Source organism: Heterocephalus glaber, unplaced genomic scaffold (assembly GCF_053883595.1).
Source record: "Heterocephalus glaber isolate CG9 unplaced genomic scaffold, H.glaber_assembly_v1.0 deba00000621, whole genome shotgun sequence".
Lineage (NCBI taxonomy): Eukaryota > Metazoa > Chordata > Mammalia > Rodentia > Bathyergidae > Heterocephalus > Heterocephalus glaber.
Window position 1 is genome coordinate 23,281,134 of NW_028258153.1, and position 20,014 is coordinate 23,301,147.

Consider the following 20,014-nt stretch of genomic DNA (forward strand, 5'->3'; position numbering starts at 1 on the left):
ACATGGAAACTGAATAACACCCTCTTGAACAACCAATGGGTCACAGAAGTAATTAAAGAAGAAATTAAACAGTTTCTACAAGTAAATGAAAATGACAGTACAACATACAGGAGTCTATGGGACACAATGAAAGCAGTTCTACATGGGAAATTCATAGCCGTGGATGCCCATATTAGGAAAACAGAGAGAACTCAGATAAATAACCAAATGCAGAACCTCAAGCTCCTAGAAAAAGAAGAGCATAACGAATCCAAAGCTCATATGAGAGAGGAAATTATAAAGATTAGGGCAGAAATCAATGCAATGGAGACTAAGAGAACAATACAAAAAAATCAATGAATCAAATAGTTGGTTTTTTGAAAGAATAAATAAAATCAATAAACCTTTAGCCAACCTTATCAAAAAAAGGAAAGAAAAGGCACAAATGCATGCAATTAAGAATGAAAAAGGTGAAGTCACAACAGATCCAACAGAAATCCAGAGGATCATCAATACCTACTGCGAGAACCTCTACTCCAATAAAATGGAAAACGCAGAAGAAATGGGCAGATTCCTAGATATATACGAATTGTCAAAGTTAAATGAAGAAGATATAGAAATTCTAAACACTCCAATTACAATGAGTGAAATTGAAAATGTAATAAAATATTTACCAACAAAGAAAAGCCCAGGTCTGGATGGCTTCACTGCTGAATTTTACAAGACATTTAAAGAAGAACTATCACCATTACTCTTTAAACCCATCAAGGAAATTGAAAAGGAAGCAATACTTCCAAATTCATTCCTGGAAGCAAGTGTTACTTTGATTCCAAAACCAGGGAAAGACCAAACCCAAAATGAGAACTACAGGCCAATCTCCCTAATGAACATAGATGCAAAAATCCTCAACAAGATACCGGCAAACAGAATACAGAGGGTCATCAAGAAGATCATACACCCTGATCAAGTCGGATTTATCCCAGGGATGCAAGGATGGTTCAACATTCATAAATCAATAAATGTGATACACCATATTAACAGAGTCAAGGACAAGAACCATATGATCATTTCAATAGATGCAGAAAAAGTATTTGACAACATCCAGCACCCATTCATGATAAAAACGCTACAGAAAATTGGAATAAAAGGTCTTTATCTTAACCTGATTAAGGCTATCTATGAAAAACCAACAGCCAGCATCATACTAAATGGTCAAAAATTGAAAACTTTCATGCTAAAATCAGGAAAAAGACAAGGATCCCCACCGTCACCACTCCTGTTCAATATAGTTCTGGAAATATTAGCCACAGCAATTAGAAAAGAGAAAGAAATGACAGGAGTAAAGATAGGAAAAGAAGCGAAACTGTCATTATTTGCTGACGATATGATACTTTACATAGAAGACACAAAACACTCCGCCAAAAGACTTCTAGACTTAATTGACAGATTCAGTAGAGTAGCTGGATACAAGCTCAACACTCAAAAAACAATAGCCTTCTTGTACACAAATAATAGACTCACTGAGAGAGAAATTAGGGAAACAATTCCTTTAAAATAGCATCCAAAAAAATGAAATATCTAGGAATCAATCTAACAAAGGAAGCAAAAGATCTCTACACTGAAAGCTGCAGCACTCTGAAAAAAGAGATCAAAGAGGATATAAGAAAATGGACAGAAATCCCTTCCTCCTGGGTAGGAAGAACCAATATAGTGAAAATGGCCATACTTCCAAAACTACTATATAGATTCAATGCAATGCCAATTGAAATTCCAAGAATATACTTCACAGAACTAGAGAAAACAATCCAAAAATTCATTTGGAACCATAAGAGACCTAGAGTAGTTAAAGCAATTCTAAGCAACGGAGACATGGCTGTGGGTATCACAATCCCCAACTTGAAACTATACTACAAAGCTACTGTGATAAAACCAATATGTTACTGGCAAAGGAACAGACCTGAGGATCAGTGGAATAGATTAGAAGATGCAGAAACAACTCCAGACATGCTCAGCCACCTCATCCTTGACAAAGGAGCCAACCACCATCATTGGAGGAAAGATAGCCTATTTAATAAATGGTGTTGGAAAAACTGGATTTCAACCTGCCAAAGATTGAAACTAGACCCATAGCTATCACCATGCACTAAACTAAGATCGAAGTGGATTAAAGATCTAAATATTAAGACAGAAACACTAAACTTGCTGGAAGATAAGTTAGGTAGAACTCTTGAAGACCCTGGCATAGGAAAAGACTTCATGAACAAAACCTCAGCAGCATGGGAACTAGCAGAAAAAATCAACAGCTGGGAACTCATCTTATTAAAAAGCTTCTGCACTGCAAAAGAAACGATCAACAGAGCTCACAGACAGCTTACAATATGGGAAAAAAATTTTAGCAGCTGTACCTCAGACAAAGGGCTACTATCTAGAATAATAAATAATTGAAAAAAATCAGACCCCTCAAATTCAAAGACCCAATTCAAAAATGGGCATCTGAAATGAGCAGACATTTCTCAGACAAGGAAGAAAAAGCAGCAAACAAATACATGAAAAAATATTCAACCTCACTGGTCATTAGAGAGATGCAGATGAAAACAACATTGAGATTCCACCTCACCCCAGAAAGAATGGCTGCTATCATGAAATCAACAAATAGCAAATGCTGGTGGGGTTGTGGGGAGAAAGGAACCCTTCTCCATTGCTGGTGGGAGTGTTGACTGGTGCAACCACTGTGGAAGTCAGTATGGAGATACCTCAAAGAACTAGGACTAGAGGTCCCATTTGACCCAGCTATTCCCCTGCTGAGTATCTTCCCAAAATAATTAAAAGAATCAAACCACAGTGATATATGTGCACCCATGTTCATAGCGGCACAGTTTGTAATTACTAAAGCATGGAAGCTGCTCAAGTGCCCATCAACTGGAAACTGGATAAAGAAAATGTGTTTTTTTTATAAAATGGAGTACTACTCAGCCATAAAGAATGAAAAACTAGAGTCATTTATAGCTACATGGATGCATATTGAGGCCATACTTTTAAGTGAAATAAATAAGACATACATGTGTAAATACCAAATAGTTTCACTAGTGTGAGAAACTGATAGTGTAAACAAGGGTTAAAATGATTAAAATGAATAATTTATAATTTGAAATACGAAAAATGTCCAAAGACGAAAGAGTGAAGGGTGGGGAAGGGGAAAGGAAAAGAGGGAAAGGAAAAACTATGAGAAAAGAAAAAAAATGGAATTGAAATCTATGTAAATAGGGAAGGGTGGAGGGGTTGAAGGGTGCACAGGTAATGGGGGAAAAAAATAAGAGCCAAGATACATCATGTACAGGTACAAGCACCCAATGAGAAATGTAAACAAATTATATAACTTAAATGTACCAATAAAAGAAATTTTTAAAAAAGAAAATAAAATACTTTCCATGGAAATGTTATTAAAGAGAAAGTACACACCTAGAGAAGCCTAGACTATAGCTGAACCATTAAAGGTTGTTTTATTTGATGTAAAAAAAAATAAGAGAAATTGTTCTTTTCCTGGTCACTAATTGCAATCCTATCTTCTTTATCTGAAAATCTGTCCTCACACTTGCTCATTCTGCTGTGTAAACTTTCAATGGAGTTTTTAATGTCTTGGAAATCTGTTTCCATCTGTTTTATGGAGTCCATGTTTTTCCTATGTTGGAATTCCATCATCTTCCTCAGCTCCTGTATTTTTTTTATCTGTGTCCAATCTAGATTTATTAATCATGTCTTGCAGCATGGGCACAATCTCTGCTGTTTTCTGAGAAATCATTTCTTATTTCATTTTTTCCAGATCCTGTTTCGTTGTCAGTTGAGGGAGTCCAGTTCTTTGCATATCAAATTGTTCCATCTCATTTCCCTTTGGGGTTGCCTTAGGTAGTGTTTTGAGACTTATTTATGTGTCTTCTCATTTCAACAGTTGCAGCCTGCTGTGCCTTTTTTGAGGCAACTTTTTGCCCACCCAGTGGTCTTCAATTCTCAGCAAGCCACCAAGCAACCTTTTCTCTGCTGCTCACCTGTGTACCAATTCCTGGGTTCAGAATGGTTGCCTTCTGAATCCCTGAGCTGACCTGTTGTTTGGGTGGGCTTGTATTGGGGCCTATACATTGATGGGATGGTATATAGCTGTACCTCTGGGAAGGGCCTGCCCCCCTATGTAGCTGTTGTCGGGGAGGGCCTTCGACTGGGTGCTGTGCACCCCAGACCCTGGTGTCTAAGCAGGCTTCTGGCTAGGGTCTGCATGCACTTACCGATGGTATGGGGCAAGCCTCTGGCTGATGTTTGCGCACCTGTTCAGCTCTTTTATGCACCCCTCTTTGGCTTGGGCTTGTGTGCCCAAGCCACTGGTGTTTGGGCAGGGTCCTGTCTTGGATCTTCCTGCAGCCATGTGGCTCTGGCCCACACCACTGCTCGCTGGGATCTGTGTGCACTTCTGAAGCTGGTCTTTTAATATGGAAGCAGGAGTTATAGGAGATCTGGGGCACAATGTGTGGGTGTGCAAAAACACAGTCTGTGCATTCTCCCCCTAAGTACTGTGTATTTTCCCTTAAAGTAGTCGGAATTGTTGTTTTAACTGTTATCTTAGTTCTGGTGTCTTTCTTCCTTTTCAGAATGGAGCCCTTTTCCTCCTTTCTTGTAGTTCTGTTTATCCTTATATTTCATTTTCCTAGACTCAAAATATTGCAAAGTGTAAAGTTTTATAGGATTTGGGAGGTGCATATTCAAGAATATATTATACAGTTAACAATTGTTTTTAGAAAATTATTCTTTAATACTTGCTGGGCATTTACCTGAGCTTTGCACATCTCACCTCATTGAATCTTCACAATATACATGTATTGTCCAAATCTTGTTTAACAAGAACACTGTATCTTAGGGAGGGTCACTAATGTGTTCAAAGTCATTCATATATGAATTGACAAAGACAGGATTTGAAATCCAGTATGGCTGATTACAAACCTTGTTCCTGTAAATCCTGAACTATAATACTTTTCATGTACAGTATAATGTACATCACCACTTCTACCCACCCATTAACTGCATTTGGACAGAAAACCTTGACTTAACTAGTTCCATACAGAATGTATTTTCTGGACTCTTACATGCAGGATGTGAGAAGCTTGTGAATGATTACTACAATATACAGAAAATCATCTCCCATGAATTTCCAGAGTAAACACAAGAAAATGAAGAAAATGTTCAAATGAGAAGGGGAACAAGGAAAGGGAGAGGGAGAAAGAAAGGAAGGGACAAGAAATTTTGTGATGTTTTTAAAATGACTTCACATAGTCATATTAGCACATATTAGAATTGAAGTAGAGTTCCACTGATTACTAAGAAGGCCTCTCTAGCTTGAGAGGAACACTATTAATTTTGTTTGGTTGTATGATGGTCAGACAGGTTTTTATTAAGTAATAAATGCTATTATGTCACACTCTAATACTCTAAGACTTTATCTTTTTCATACACCTATGTCTTGCTTGAAGACAACAGTAAACTATTAATCTTTGTTTTACAGTTTTTCTGTGACAGGCATTTAATAATGTTTAGTATGGAGGACAAGGCTGGAAAAGCAATTCCTGAGTAGATAGATAATTGGTCATTGATTAAAAGAAAGAAATATAAATCATAGAAATGCAATTAGGAAAAAATGAGTCCTGAAGAAGAGGTGATTAAGTGTCAAAAATAAAAAGTATCTAGATAAATAAGGAAATGATTTGACTCATGGCAGAGAATGATTACAATTTACCTGGAGTTTAGCTTCTCCAAATAAGTGATATTCTATTTCCCTGTAAAAATCAGAATTGAATTAAGAAAATTCACATCATGTCTGGACTATAACCTAAAAATTGTTAAAAGTGTAGAAGCATGAGACTAAAATAGCTACACTCTAATAGAGTGAGAAATATGAAATAGAACCTCTAAACACTGGTCATTAGAGCACACTTATGGCTGGGAGCACATCAATTAGCTTACATCTTGCATAAATTTGTGGATTTTTACACTTATAATAGAAGTAACATGGTAAACTCTAAATCAGTGTGTTAAAGATGCCTAAATCCTTCTTAAATTTTTAAAAAGAGATTAATCTTCAAATTAAAAAAAACCCCATAGGACCCTCTGTGGAATCACCTTGGCAATATTTATATCCAATACAGTCATAACCATCTAAAATGATAACAAAAATATTGTAAGCAACTGGAAGAAATAAAAGACCTATAAAGCAACAATGATTTCTAAATGCTAGCACATTTTACATAATAAATCCTGGAATTAGCTGTGTGTAGTGGTGCAACCCTATAATCCCAGCACTCTGTGAGGCTAAGACAGAAGGATCACAGGTTTAAGTTTAGCCTGGGAAATTTTGCAACATAGTGATAGGCTGTCTTAAAATAAAAAATAAAATAGGGCTGGAGATGTAGCTCAGTTCATATCCCCAGTACAGAAAGAAAGAGAAGGAAAAGAATAAGGAAGAAGAAAAAGAAAAGAAAGAAAGAAAAGGAAAGAAAAAGGAAGGAAGGGAGGAAGGAAGGAAGGAAGGAAGGGGCAAAATACTATACTGGACCTGAGACAAAATTGCACTGTTTATTACACTCTATTAAATCTCCTCTGACTGGTGATTCACACTGAAATTTTGATTCTATAAAATATATTGTCAGTTCATAAACAGTGTTCATAATCTCCAAAATGTCTAATACTGTCCTTCCCCCACTAATCATCCACCATAGGAAATGACTGTAGGTCTCTCTGGAGCAGAATGGGAGGGAAATTATCACTCCACAGCTTTGGCAGTCCAGCGACATTCCTCATGAGGACTCACATTCTCATGATGCAAGGAGCTCCAGGTCTGCACATTGGCTCAGTAATGGCAATTACTAAGGATTCAAGTCATATTATTATTCACAGACCTAGGCCTTTACTCCTCTACAGATCGAATAAGATGTTAGCATTCCTCAGATATTCCATTTCTGTAGATACCATAGTTTACTAGTCAACGTCAGTCTTGGAGTCTCACAACTCAGATTGTCCCTTATTATAACCATGGCCACCTGGCCCTTGGAGAATAGTGCCATCTTGTGGCACATGTGATTGGAATGAGATTATCCCTGCTGTGTTTAAGGATTTTAACTCAAAGGTAGCAATTCCTTATTTGATGTTTAATTCAGGGGAAAACTCCAATAGAGCTTCCACAGTATGCTGAGGAATTCACATTAATTTCTTCAGCATATGGAATGGGAAAAATAGATATTGACATGCAAGAGAATAAAACTGGACCCTTTTCTTACACCACATACAATGCTCAACTCAACATGGTTTAAAAATTTAAACATAGGGCTGGGGATTTAGCTGAGTGGTGCTGAGCCTGCCTCACAAGCTCAAGGTTCTGAGTTCAATCCCTGGTATTGGAAAAAAAAAATTAAACATAAAGTCTGAAATCGAAGAACACCTCAAATACAATATGGGAAACTCTTCTTTGCACTGAGATTTTCAGTGCATTTTTGGTTATTACCTTAAAAGCAGAGGAACAATGGAAAAATTATCAAATGGGATGCCACCAAAGTAAACATCTTCTTCACCTATAGAAAGCAATCAACACAATGAAAGGCAGCCCATGGAATCTGAGAAATATTTGCAAACTGTGTGACTAAAACACATTTAATAACTAAAATATAGGACTTGATAGCTTATGAACTCAAGACCTGTTTGAAAAGGTCAAAATGGCTGAAAATACCATTTTCCAAGTAAGACATACAAGGAGTGAATATGCACATGAACAAGAGCTCAAGATCATTTATCAGCAGAGAAACAGACATTAAAATCAAAGTGAGACTTTACCTTACACCTGCTAGGATGACTGTGATCCCACAGGCATAAGATAGCATTAGCACAGGCACAGTGCAATATGTGAATATGGTTAAATACTGGGGTTTTCTTTACACTGATGAGAACATAAAATATTATAGTAGTTATAGAAAAGTGTGGAGATTCTTCACAAAATTAAAAATACAGCCAAAAATTAAGCCAAAAGGATAAAGCAATATGAAATACATTACCTGAATTCACAATATATTACAAAATGTAGTGATCAAGATATGATTTCATTGACATAAAAATAAACACATACACTAACAACAGAGCAGGGGGTGAAGTAGTAAACCCACAGATGTGCACTCAGCTGATTTTACACAAAGTTGCTAAGACTGTGCATTAGAGAAAGGACAGTCTTTTTAGTAAATGGTTCTTGAGAATTGGATAGCCCTAGGCAGTCAAAGGAACTAGGTCTCTTAACTCTCATCAGTTAGAAAAAACAACTGAAAATAGATTAAACATTTAAATGTAAGTCCTAAACCTATAAAACTAAAGAACTATGCAAAGAAGAGAAATTTTAGGATGTTGGAAATGGTAAGTAGTTTTTGGATATAAAACTAAAATGACAGAAAACACAGGCAAATGTAGACAAGGTTTGGAATAATATCAAACGGAAAATTTACTGCACAGCAAAGGAAACAATAAAAAAATGAAGAGACAAAGTAAAGAACAGACAAAAATATTTGCCTGACAGGGGTTAATATCTAGAATACCTGTAAGGAATGCAAATGTTTGATAAGGATTAGTGGTATAGCTCATGTTTAGAACTAGTATGTGCAAAGACCTGCGTTAGATTCCTAGTATTGTTAAAATATTAAAACAAAGACAGACACCTCCCAAAAAAGTAAAATAGAACCATATCTCAATAACAAAACAACCAAACTGAAAGAACCTCAACAGCAAAAAAAAATTGAGTCATTAAATCTGACAAATGTCATCCTTCCATGACCTCCCTTGAAAGTACTAGTAAGTACTGAAGTACGCCATAAACCACAGGAAGATGCAGCAGTGTCTGGATGGAGCAGCATCCAAACGCATGTCCTCCTGTGTGAGGTGCTGTGTAGCAGTGGTGCATAGCCTTGTTGCCTTGGGTTCCTCATTTCTAAAAGGAGCTTCAAAGAGCACTGGCACACAGTGTGGATTTTGAGTGCTTCACAATGGGGTGGCCCTCACCAGCCTGGTAATTCAGGATACATGTGCCAGGCCAGGTATCTCAGGACACTCTTCCCTGACACTTCCTGTGTCTCTTTTACCTAATGCTTGAATTTCTCTTTCACTAGGTTCAGTTAATATGATATGAACAGAAAGGATCAATGTGATAACTTCTGGAACAAAAAAGGCAATCGAGGTCCATGCAAACCAAATTTTGACAAAGCATGGAAGAGAAATGCTCCCAACATAGAATGATCAAAATGTACAACTGCTATTGCCAACTAAAGCTCACTGCTTTTTCTATTAATTAAGTTTATCGGTACATTTAGGTATACATAATGATTACATTCGTCATATGGAATTTGTACTTGTACATGATGTGATATAGCTTGGTTTAAATTTTTTTTCCATTCTCTTTCCTTCCCTTCAACCCCTCCACCCCTCCTTATTTACAAAACCTTTGTTTCCATTTTTCCTTCTTTTCTCATTTTTTTCTTTCCCATCTTTCCTTTCCCCTGTCCCCTTTCCTAGTTTCCCTTCCCCTTTAAATATTTTTTTCCTATTTTACAATATCTATTATACAGTTTGGTCCTCATTTAGATTTCAGTTTCTCACACCAGAGAAACAATGCGCTGTTTACACATATGTATCCGATTTATTTCACTTAAGAGTATGGTCTCAAGGTGCATCCATTTAGCTATAAATGTCTCAAGTTTTTCTTCATGGCTGAGTAGTACTCCATTTTATAAAAGAAACACATCTTTTTTATCCAATCATCAGTTGGATGGGCTGTTTGGGCTGTTTCCAAGATTTAGCTATTACAAACTGTGTAGCTATAAACATGGATGTGCATATGTCACTGTGGTATGATGCCTTTAATTCTTTGGGGAAAATACCAAGAGGGGAATAGCTGGGTCAAGTGGATCCTCTAGTTTTAGGGGTTTTTGTAACAGAAATCAAAATCAGGGCCTGGCAAGGTGCTGCACTGACCAGTGATGTTATGAATTTTTTCATATGCTTAATTGCTCTTTCTACTTCTTCATCTGAGAAGTGTCTATTCATTTCAGATGCTCATTATTAGATTGGGTCTTTAAATTTAGGAGGTCTGATTTTTTGAGTTCTTTATATATTCTAGATACTGGTCCTTTGTCTGAGGAACAGCTGGTGAATATTTATTCCCATGTTGTGGGTTGTCTCTTTACTGTGTTAGTGATTTCCCTTGCTATGCAAAAGCTTTTTAATAAGATGAGATTCCAGTTGCATATTCTTTGTGATACTTCCCATGCAGCTGAGATTTTGTTCATAAAATTTTTTCCTATGCCAGTGTCTTCAAGGGTTCTACCTAACCTACCTTCCAGCAGATTTAGTGTTTCTGTTTTAACATTTAGATATTTGATCCATTTAAATTTTAGTTTAGTGCATGGTTAAATATATGGGTCTAGTTTTAATCTTTGGCAAGTTGAAACCCAGTTTTTCCAGCACCATTTATTAATGAGATTATTTTTTTCTCCAGTGAAGATGTTTGGCTCTTTTGTCAAAGATAAGTTGGGTGAGTATGTCTTGATCTGTTTGTGCATCTTCTAACCTATTCTACTGACCCTTTGGTTTGTTTATTTACCAGTACCATGTTGCTTTTATCCCAGGAGCTTTGTAGTATAGTTTTAAGTTGGAGATTGTGATGCCCTCTGCCTTGCCTTTGTTGCCTAGAAGTGCTTTTGCTAGTCTAGGTCTCTTCTGGTTTCAAATGAATTTTTGGATTGTTTTCTCTAATTTTGTAAGCTATTCTGTTGGAATTTTGATCAGGATTGCACTAAATATGTATAACAGTTTTGGAAGTATGGACATTTTCACTATATTCATTCTTCTTACCCAAGAACAAGGGATATCTTTCCATTTTCTGATATCTTCTTTGATGTCTTTTTTGAGAGTATTGTAGTTTTCAATGTGGAGTTCTTTTAATTCCTTTGTTAGATCAATTTCTAGGTATTTCTTTTTTTTAGATGCTATTGTGGAAGGTATTGTTTCCCCATTTCCTCTATCAGTGAGTCTCTTATTCATGTACAGGAAGGCTATTGATTTTTGAGTGTTGACCTTGTATCTACTGAATTTGGTTATTAAGTCTAGAAGTCGTTTGGTGAAGTTTTTGGGATCTTTAAGTACAGTATTATGTCATCCACAATTAATGACAATTTAACTTCTTCATTTCCTATCCTTATTCCATTTCTTTCTTTCTCTTTTATTGCTGTGGCTAATGATTCTAGAACTCTATTGAACAAGAGTGGTGATAGTGGACATCCTTGTCTTGTTACTGAGTTTAGAGTGAAAGTTTTCAGGGTTTGCCCATTGGCTTTGGTTTTTCATAGATGTGATAAAGATCATGTATTCCAATTTTCTGTATGGTTTTTATCATGGATGGGTGTTAAACTTTGTTGAACACTTTTTCTGTACCTGTTGAGATGACTATATGATTTTTGTCCCTGACTCTGCTAATATAATGTATTACATTTATTGATTTGCATTTGTTGTACCACCCCTGCAGCCTAATCCCACTTGCTCAGGGTGTGTAATTTGCTGCATTCTATTTACCAGTATCTTATTGTGGATTTTTGCATCTATGTTCATTAGAGAGATAGACCTGCACTTCTCTTTTTCTGTTGGATCCTACTCTACTTTTGGAAGCAAGGTAATGCTTGCTTCCAGGAATGAATTTGGGAGTATTGCTTCCCTTTCAATTTTATAAGAGTTTGGGAAGTAATGGTATTAGGTCTTCTCTAAATTTCTTGTAGAATTCAGCAGTGAAGCCATCAGGACTTGGGCTTTACTTTGTTGGTAAATTTTTACTTACATTTTCAATTTCATTGACTCATATTGAGTTGTTTAGAATTTTTCTATCTTCTTGGTTCAGCTTTGGTAATTCAGTTTGGTAATTTCTAATATCTGTCCATTTTCCATCTTATTAGAATACAGGTTCTCAAAGTAGGTATTGATGATCCTCTGAATTTCTGTTGGATCTGTCGTAATTTCATCCTTTCCATTTCTAATTGCATGGATCTGAGCTTTTTCTTTCCTTTTTTTTGATAAAGTTGGCTAAGGGTTTATCAATTTGATTTAAACTTTCAAAGAACCAACTCTTCGATTCATTGATTCTTTGTATTGATTTCTTAGTCGCCATTGAATTAATTTCTGTTCTGATTTCTATTATTTCCTCCCTCATACGAACCTAGGGCTTGACTTGCTCTTCTTTTTCTAGAAGCTTGAGATTTACCATTAGGTTGTTCATTTGAGCCCACTCTGTTTTCCTGATATGGGAATTCACCATTATAAGTTTCCTTCATTGGACTGCTTTCATTGCATCCCGTAAGTTCTGATATTTTGTATTGACATTATAATTTAATTGTAGAAACTGTCTGATTCCTACTTTAATGTCATCTGTGACTCATCGGTTGTTCAGGAGGATGTTATTTAATTTGCATATGTTTATGAAGTTCTTGTGGTTTCTTTTTTGTTGTTGTTAAATTCTTTTATTGGTATATTTTAGGTATACAACACATTTACATTTCTCATTGGGAATTGTACCTTTATATAATGCATCTTGGTTCTTATTTTTTCCCCATTCCTAGCCCTCCCTTCACCCCCTCCACCCTGCCCTATTTACAAAGACTTTATTTCCATTTTTTCCATTTCTCAGCATTTTTCCTTTCCCTTCTTTCCTTTCCCCTGCCCCTCCAACTACCCCTACCCCTTTGGACCTTTTATTCCTATTTTGCATTATAGATTATTCATTCTAATCATTGGTATATTTTAGGTATACAAGATAATGACATTCATCATTGGAAATTTGCACCTTTACACAGTCTCTCTTGGTTCTTATTTTTCACCCTTGCCCAGCCCTCCCTTCAACCCCTCCATTTCTCCCTATTTACAAAGGTTTTGTTCCTATTTTTTCATTTTCTCACATTAATCCTATTCCCTTCTATCCTTTCCCCTAGCCCTTCCCCTTTGCCCCTTTTCTTCCTATTTCACATTACCTATTATACATTTAGTCCTTATTTACACTTTCAGTTTCTCACACCAGAGAAACTATTCAGTATTTATATATGTGTGTCCTATTTATTTCACTTAAGAGTATTGCCTCAATGTGCATCCACTAATAAATGTCTCTAATTTGTCATTTTTTATGGCTGAGTAGTACTCCATTTTATAAAAAAACCACATTTTCTTTATCCAGTCTCCAGTTGATGGACATTTGGGCTGTTTCCAAGTTTTAGCTATCACAAACTGTGCTGCTATGAACATGGGCACACGTATATTACTGTGGTATGATTCTTTTAATTCTTTGGGGAAGATCCTTAGCAGTGGAATAGCAGGGTCAAATGGGACTTCCAGTCCTAGTTCTTTGAGGTATCTCCATACTGAGTTCCACAGTGGTTGCACCAGTCGACACTCCCACCAGCAGTGGAGCAGGGTTCCTCTTTCCCCACAGCCCCGCCAGCATTTGTTATTGGTTGATTTCATGATAGCAGCCATTCTTTCTGGAGTGAAGTGGAATCTCAGCATTGTTTTCATTTGCATCTCTCGAATGACCAGTGATGTTGAACATTTTTTCATGTATTTATTTGCTATTTCTACTTCTTTGTCTGAGAAATATCTGTTCATTTCAGATGCCCATTTTTGGATTGGGTCTTTAAATTTGGGAGGTCTGATCTTTCTAAGTTCTTTATAGATTCGTGATAGTAGACCTCTGTCTGAGGAAAAGCAGGTGAAGAATTTTCCCACATTGTGGGTTGTCTCTTCACACTGCTGGTGGTTTCTCTTGCTGTGCAGAAGCTTTTTAATAAGAAGAGATCCCACTTGTTGATTGTTTGTGCTAGTTCATGGACAACTGAGGTTTTGTTCATAAAATCTTTTCCTACACTGATGTCTTCAAGGGTTCTACCTAACCTCTATTCCAACTGGTTCAGAGTTTCTATTTTAATATTTAAATCTTTAATCCATTTTAATTTTAATTTAGTGCATGGCGAGAGATATAGGTCTAGTTTTAATCTTTGCAAGTGGAAACCCAATTTTTCCAGGACCACTTATTAAAGGGGATATCTTTCCTCCAGTGAGGGTGTTTGGCTCCTTATCAAAGATGAGATGGCTGAGTGTATCTGGCGATGTTTCTGCATCTTCTAATCTGTTCCACTGGTCCTCAGGTCTGTTTCTTTGCCAGTACCATGCTGTTTTTATCACAGCAGCTTTGTAGTATAGTTGCAGGTTGGGGATTATGATACCCCCTGCCATGTGTCTGTTACCTAGAATTGCTTTTGCTATTCTGGGTCTCTTCTTGTTCCAAATGAATTTTTGGAATGTTTTCTCAAGGTCAGTGAAGTATGCTGCTGGGATCTCAATTGGAATTGCATTGAATCTATATAGCAGTTTTGGAAGTATGGCCATTTTCACTATATTAATCCTTCCTACCCAGGAGCAGGGGATGTCTTTCCATTTTCTGATACCATTTTCAATCTCTCTTTTCAGAGTGCCATAGTTTTCAGAGAAGAGGTCTTTGATTTCTTTCGTTAGGTTGATTCCTAGGTATTTCAGTTTTTTGGATGCTATTGTGAAAGGAATTATTTGCCCTATTTCTCTCTCAGTGAGTCTGTCATTTGTGTAGAGGAAAGCTGTTGATTTTTGTGTGTTGACCTTGTAACCAGCTACTCGACTGAATTTGGTTATTAAGTCTAGAAGACTTTTGGTGGAGTTCTTGGGGTCTTCTATATAGAGTATCCTGTCATTTGCAAATAATGACACTTTGACTTCTTCATTTCCTAGCTTTATTCCTTTTATTTCTTTCTCTTGTCTAATTGCCGTGGCTAATGTTTCCAGAACTATATTGAACCAGAGACCGTAGCGCGGACCTGTGGTGGCGTGGCTGAGCCGCTTGAGGAGGGGGAGGGGGATGAGTGTGGCTGGGAGGGAGGAGGCCAGTCAAGGCGGGGGAGGGGGAGCAGCGCAGTTTGGGTTGGCTCCCTGCTTGGCCGCTGGCTGAGACCCGGCCCTCCGCTCCTGAGTCTCTGGATACCTCTGAGCGGACGGGGTAGTCCATGTTGCGGAACTTGGCGTTGGAGTGACGGAGCCCGAGCTTGCTGAGGTGGGGCCACCCCCAGCGGAGCGAGCGCCTAGACCTCGGCCTGAGGAAACGCTTTCTCAAGGAGAAATGAAGAAGAAAACTGTGTGTACCTTACACATGGGAGATCAGGAGTATGAAGATACGGAAGGTGAAGGAAGCAGAAATAATACTGCTGCCACTGGTCTATTGTACAGCGAAGCAGACAGATGTCCAATATGTCTTACTTGTCTATTAGAGAAAGAAGTTGGTTTTCCAGAAAGTTGTAATCATGTCTTCTGTATGACCTGTATTCTTAAATGGGCAGAGACACTGGCTTCATGTCCTATTGACCGAAAACCTTTTCAGACAGTGTTTAAATTCAGTGCGTTGGACGGTTGTATTAAGGTTCAAGTAAAAAGACAGTTGAGAGATGCAAAAGAAAAATGAAATCTCTCTTAAGAAACAGCTATCCTGTCATGAAAGATCTGAAGGCTTCCTAAGAAAAAAGGCCATAAGAGAAGATCTGTTAAGTGTAAGATTTTATGACTTGACACCGATACATAGAAACTCTTCATATCATAAAACAGGAGGAAAGAAAAATGCAGCAATAAAGATAGATAAGCCTCGAAGATCAAATCAGTGCACAAATTATTGCTTCAGAAATTTTTTCTCCAATATATTTTCTTCTGGTAGTCATAATGGAGAATATTCCTTTACTTGTAGAGCTTACTGTACAGAATTTATAGAAGTCAATGAAATCAGTGCCTTGATTGGGCAGAAGAGACAGGAACTGGAATTGTCATGGTTTCCTGATTCTTTAGCTGGAATTGGAAGAATTGGTTTTACACCTTGGAATGTTGAAGCAGAAGTTCTTCCTCTCATTTCTTATGTGTTGCCAAGAACTATTTTCCCAACAAGTACCGTATCTTTAGAAAATTTTGATCCTCCTTGCAAGGGACATGCATTAGCACATACCTAAGAAGGAGAAGAAAAGAAACAAACTTCTGGTACTTCAAATACCATAGGAACAAGAAGAAAACCTGCAGCAACTCCTACAAGGAGATTGACAAGTAACACAAAAGCTGAGACAGTCAGTCAATCTCCGATATCTCCAACATCAAATAATTCTGGGTGTGATGCCCCAGGTAACAATAATCCTTCTGTAAGTATTTTCTCTCCAGCTGAATCAGAAAAGTAAACAAGACAGGCTCCAAAACGGAAGTCTGTAAGAAGAGGAAGAAAACCACCTGTATTGAAAAAGAAACTTTGGCGATCTGTACCTCCTCCTGAAAAATCATCATCTAGTGATTCAGTAGAGGAAGAAACACTAGAATCGATGCACCACCTGTGTTAGAGAAAGAGCAACAATCAGATGTAGAAGAAAGTACTAACATTTTTTTCTGTGCAGACAGATGTAGAAAATCAGTCTGCTAAGTGCTTGAAAAGTTGCAGTGAACAAATAGAAGAAAATGAATGCAAGGAGAATCATGATGTAGAGGAAAAAGTAGAATCTTCATATTCTGGATCTTGTATTGATGATCCTCCTGTGTTAGTTAGAGAGGGGGAAGAAGACAAACCTGAGAATACAGGTGTAGAGGCTGACATTTTAAATTTAAAAAGTGAAATTTCTAAAGATATTTTTGAAAAAGAAAGTGATCCATTAGAAAGTCAAGACCAGATACTGGAATCTTCAAAATCAGAGGTAAAGGCAGTTACATCTACAAATCCTCCAAGTGATTTTTTTTACATGTTCAGGATCTGAAATTGAAGTACACCAACCTGTATCTAGTCTTCGAGATGAGATACCTGAGAATGCAGAATTAGTGGCTAATGAACTAAAAGTAATAGAAAATCCAGCAGTGGGAATTATTGATCATCAGGATTCTGTCATAAAAGTAGAAGAGCTTGTAGACAGCCCCAAGTTAGAATCTTCTGAGGGTGAAGTTATACTAACAGTGGACAGAAAAACAGTTGAGACCTCAGAGATTCAGTTCCTTGGACATACTGAAACTGAAGATGCAGAAATAACAGCAACATTTGAAACTGCAGAAAATGAAAATTTCAATAGTACTCGAGACTCTGAAGATAATTTATTAAAAAATCTTAACACCAAATGGATGAGTCTTTAGAAGAAAAGACTGAATCTGTAGTTGAACATCCCAGATCTCTAGAGTTGCTTAACAGGCACATTGAACAGACTGAGAAGCATTTTAGTGAGGACAACAATGAAATGATACCTATGGAGTGTGACTCACTTTGTAGTGACCAAAATGAATCTGAAATTGAATCATCTGTAAATGCTGGTTCTAAGCAACTGATTGAAAATTCTGCGGTACACAGTTCTAAAAATAATATGCCATCTTCCTATCCTGCAAATGAGAAGGTTGAAACTGTATCTCAGCCATCTGAAAACCCAATAGATACAGTAGATAAGGCCAAAAAACCTCGTACTCGAAGGTCTAGATTTCATTCTCCATCTACAACTTGGTGTCCCAACAAAGACACTGTACAAGCAAAGAAACGCTCTCACTCTCCATCTCCCAAAAGAGAAACTGGAAAAGAAAGGCAGAAGTCTCGATCACCATCTCCTAAGCAAGAATCTGCTAGAGGATGGAGAAAATCTTGTTCTCAGTCCCCCAAAAAAGATACCACGAAAGAAAGGAGGCATTCTCAGTCTCGGTCTCCAAAAAGAGATAGTACTAAGGAAGGCAAAAGATCCAGTTCACCGTCCCCAAGAAGAGACACGTGTAGAGAGAACCGAAGATCTCAGTCAAAACTGGAAGATTCATCCTCAAGAGAAAAATCTAGGTCCCAGGGCAGAGAGAGAGAGAAAGTGAGAGAGATGGGCAGAGGAGAGATCGAGATAGAGATAGGAGAACCAGAAGGTGGTCCTGATCCAGATCTCGGTCTAGGTCACCATCGAGATCTAGGACAAAAAGTAAGAGTTCATCATTTGGTAGAAATGAAAGAGATAATTACTCTCCTTGATGGAAGGAAAGATGGACAAATGATGGTTGGAGATGTCCACGAGGGAATGATCGGTACAGAAGGAATGATCCAGAGAAACAGAATGAAAATTCAAAAAAGGAAAAAAAATGACAGCGATCTAGATGCTGATGATCCAAATTCTGCTGACAAACATAGAAATGGCTGTCCCAGTTGGGTAACAGAAAAAATAAACTCTGGGCCTGATCCAAGGACCAGAAATCCAGAAAAGTTAAAAGATTTCCACTGGGAAGAAAACAGAAATGAAAATTCAGGGAATTCTTGGAATAAAAACTTTGGTTCTGGTTGGATGTCTAACCATGGTAGAGGTAACCGTGGTAGAGGTGCTTACAGAGGTGGTCTTGCCTATACAGGTCAGAATGAAAATAGGTGGCAGAACCAAAAACCCCTCTCAGGGAATTCAAATAGTTCAGGGAATGAGTCTTTCAAGTTTATGGAACAGCAACCCTATAAAAAGAAAAGTGAGCAAGAGTTCTCATTTGATACACCAGCAGATAGGTCAGGGTGGACATCTGCATCTAGTTGGGCTGTGAGAAAGACCCTGCCAGCAGATGTGCAAAATTACTACTCGCGGTGAGGGAGGAATTCTTCAGGTCAATAGTCTGGATGGATGAGACAAGAGGAAACAACTGAACAGGATTCTAACCTAAAAGACCAAACAAACCAGCAAATTGATGGTTCTCAGCTACCTGTAAATATGATGCAACCACAGGTGAATGTAATTCCACAACAAATGAATGCCCAGCACCAGCCTATGAATATCTTCCCATATCCTGTGGGTGTTCACACCCCTGTGATGAACATCCAGCGCCATCCCTATAACATTCATCCTCAGCTGCCTGTGCATCTGCACACAGGAGTGCCTCTCATGCAGGTAGCCGCTCCTCCCACTGTCACTCAGGGATTGCCACCACTACCGCCACTGCCACGACCACCACCCTCCCAGCAAGTCAACTACATAGCTGCACAGCCAGATGGAAAGCAACTGCAGGGTATTCCTAATGCTTCTCATGTAAGTAATAACATGAGTACACCAGTCTTGTCTGCTCCGACAGCAGCCCCAGGAAATACAGGAACAGTTCAGGGACCAAATTCTGGTAACACTTCGTCATCGAGTCACAGCAAAGCCTCTAATGCTGCTGTAAAATTGGCAGAAAGCAAAGTAAGTATTACAGTGGAAGCCAGCGCAGATAGCTCGAAGACAGACAAGAAATTACAAATTCAAGAAAAAGCAGCACAGGAGGTAAAACTGGCGATTAAGCCATTTTACCAAAACAAAGATATCACCAAGGAAAAATATAAGGAGATTGTATGGAAAGCAGTAGATAAAGTTTGTCATAGTAAGAGTGGAGAAGTAAATTCTACTAAAGTGACTAATCTGGTTAAAGCCTATGTAGACAAATACAAATACTCATGGAAGGGGAGCCAAAAGAAAACTGTGGAGGAGCCTGTGTCTGCTGAAAACAACATAGGCTGAGATGAGGAATGCTATAAAGGACATCATCAAGATACCTGCGAAGTGCAATTTCAACATGTACCATCAGGAGAAAATCATGCATAACTGTGACTGAAATCGGTTTTGATAAAATTATTTTTTTTAATGTAGGATAGGCTGTTTTGTTCTAAATAAATATAATTCTGCACTGCAACTTCCATATCCACACCCTCACCTCAAATAAATAAATTCAAGAGAAAGTAAAAGGTTTTTTTTTTAAAAAAGGAGTGGTGATAGTGGACATCCTTGTCTTCTTCCTGATTTTAGTGTGAAGGATTTCAGTTTTTGACCATTTAGTATGATATTGGCTGTTGGTTTTTCATAGATGGCTTCTATCAGTTTGAGGTAGAGACCATCTATTCCAAGTTTTTGTAGGTTTTTTTTTTTATCATAAATGC

At 37.7% G+C, this 20,014-nt stretch overlaps 1 pseudogene; it reads left to right on the forward strand.

Moving 5' to 3' along the window:
- Positions 1–15,082: 15,082 nt before the first annotated feature.
- Positions 15,083–19,638, forward strand: LOC106008785 (protein SCAF11 pseudogene; annotated as a pseudogene).
- Positions 19,639–20,014: the final 376 nt, after the last annotated feature.